Genomic DNA, 2,972 nt, shown 5'->3' with positions numbered 1-2,972 from the left:
GAGGTGCGTCTGCCCTGTGCACGAAGGGAAAGTCCAAGGCGATACTGATGAGAAACTCGTCAGCCTGGGCTGTTTACTTGAACACTTCGTCTACGCCCACAGCAGGGCCCACCTCTCTGCTGACCAGACTTCACGGCTCCCTTGTTTACGGGGGGGGGGGGGGGCACCCTCGGCCTCGTGCCTGGTGCCCGGTGCCCGGTGCCTGGTGCCTGGCAGAAGATAGCTCTCCGGCTCCATGAGAGGGCTGGGAAGGGGCAGGAGAGAGAAATGCTGAGACAGAGGGGGAGAGAAACATACCCAGGTGACAAGGACTCTGAGAGGGCATGAGGGACGCACTTGTGCAGAGACCAAGGCAGGGGAGATGACGATCAGCATAATGAGAGACACCCGCCCCCCACCAGGACCGAGGAGCTCACGGTCATGGTCCTTGCAGCCTCTCTATTGGGTGCTGGCCTGTGCAATCCCATGAGACCCTCAGGACAACCCTGTCAAGTGGCTTCCTAATCCCCCCCATGTTACAGAACAGGACACTGGGCCTGGAGAGGGTTACCCCGTTAGCCTGGATGCAAATTCAGGTCTGCAGAGAGAGAAGAGGGACACGCACATCGGCCGTGATGGAAGGAGGCAGGTTCCAGGCGAGGGGGACAGAGACGGAAGCCAGAAAACAAGAATCATGTGATACTTAGCATGGCGGTTGGGGGTGTGGCCGCTGCAGCCAGAGGGCCTGGGTACAGCCTCGGCACTGCCATTCTCGGCTGTGTGGCTCTGAGCAAGTAACATCATCTCTCTGGGCTTCTGTTTCCTCCTTTTCACAAAAAGAGAGAACATTGCAGACCTCCTGAGATGGGGCTGTGGTTTTTTTTTTTTAATATATTTTTATTGATTTCAGAGAGGGAGGGAGAGGGAGAAACATCAATGATGAGAGAGAATCATTGATTGGCTGCCTCCTGCACACCCCCTACTGGGGATTGAGCCTACAACCTGGGCATGTGCCCTTGACTGGAACCAAACCTGGGACCCTTCAGTCCACAGGTCTGACGCTCTATCCACTGAGCCAAACCGGCCAGGGCACGATGGGGCTGCTTTGAGGGTGACAGCTGACAATGCAGGTAAAGTCATTAGAATAGGTACATAGTGAGCTTTAGCCAGTACTTTTAATTTCATTTCCTCACCCAAGATTTACTGAAGGGTGCTAGGCCGAGGGACGGGGACTGTGGGGCACAGAGAGACGGAAGAATATTTGCTCATTCATTCAGCCAAGACTTGCTGAATACCTAACGTGTGTCTGGCCCTGTTCTAGGTGCTGAAGATACAGTGATGCACAAAACATACAGAAATCCCTGCTCTTATGGAGCTGGAATTCTAGACAGATGGCAACTACGATAGACAACTGAAATATAATATGTCAGGTAGGTCTATGTGCTAAAGAAAAAAAAATAAAGGCGGTAGGGAGCTGGAGAGTGGTCAGGGAGGGCCTCCTGGAGGAGGCGGCACTTGGGAAGAATCTTAAAGGAGAAGAGAGAGGGAGCCTTGTCGACATGTGGGGGAAGCGTGTCCCAGACAGAGGAAATAATAGCCAGTGTAAAGGCCCCAAGGTCAGAGTGTGCCTGGTGTGTTGAAGGGACACGGCGGCTTAGGTGGACTGAGAGGGAGGTGGGAGGAGGTGAGAGATAGTGCAGGACCCTGTGGGCCGCCGGACCGGCTTTATTTATTTATTTATTTTTATTTATTTATTTTTAATATATTTTATTGATTTTTTACAGAGAGGAAGGGAGAGGGATAGAGAGTTAGAAACATCGATGAGAGAGAAACATCGATCAGCCGCCTCCTGCACATCTCCCACTGGGGATGTACCCGCAACCCAGGTACATGCCCTTGATCGGAATCGAACCTGGGACCCTTCAGTCCGCAGGCCGACGCTCTATCCACTGAGCCAAACCGGTTTTGGCCGCTGGACCGGCTTTAAATGGTACACAGCAGAGTGACATTTCCAACATGCACATCAGAATGTGACAGAAATGCTTCTTGCCCTCGGGAGCAAACCTGTTTGTTGGGAGTGGGGTTGAGGGGTGAGGAGCACAACACACCAGCAAAGAAATGGTTATGAGGTTCAGATTGTGAGCCTCTGAAGGCAGGGACTTTGTTTAAGCTGCTGTGTCTGTGCCTAGAACAGCATGTGGCAATACACTTCGCGTAGACATGTTGAAATGAATGAATGAATAATGCTGCTGTGAAGACTAAAAACAGTGTCCAGGCGGGCTGTGTGGCTATGGTAGGTAGGATGCTGGAGAACACCCCCGGCTCAGGGATGTTTGGAGTTGGAAAGAAGGGGAACAGCCAATGTAAAAGGCCCCTGTGCCTCAGTGTGGAAGGTAAACAGGGATCTGTGTTGGCGATTTAAAAAGTGTGTCATTAACACAAGAAACTTTGTATTCATAGTATGTAATCTTTCTCACTGGTAAAGAATAAGAAAAACAGAAGGTAAACATTCCGAGGGAGAATGGCAGAGCTTGAAGATTTGTTTCCATTTGAAGTCCAGTTGTTTTGCCCGTGTGTTCTTGTTTAGGTCTGTTATACTAATGTTATTTATTCATTTATATACACAGTTAACTGAAGAGCTTTCGCAAGCACCCAGGTCTGTATTTTTAGATAAAGTTTATTTTGTTGTACAAAAAAAAAAAAGTCCCGAGGCAAGACCAAATGTGGTGTGTTTTATGAGCAAAGAGAAAGCTGGGGGTGGGGGTGCGGGGCAAGGGGTGCAAATGAGACTGAGCCCAGGTCCTGGAGTTCAGGTTAGAGCAGGGGTGGGCAAACTTTTTGACTCGAGGGCCACAATGGGTTCTTAAACTGGACCGGAGGGCCGGAACAAAAGCATGGATGGAGTGTTTGTGTGAACTAATATAAATTCAAAGTAAACATCATTACATAAAAGGGTACGGTCTTTTTTTTTTTTTTTAGTTTTATTCATTCAA

Source organism: Myotis lucifugus, unplaced genomic scaffold (genome assembly GCF_000147115.1).
Source record: "Myotis lucifugus unplaced genomic scaffold, Myoluc2.0 scaffold_4099, whole genome shotgun sequence".
Classification (NCBI taxonomy): domain Eukaryota; kingdom Metazoa; phylum Chordata; class Mammalia; order Chiroptera; family Vespertilionidae; genus Myotis; species Myotis lucifugus.
Note: the sequence above shows the minus strand (reverse complement) of the source record.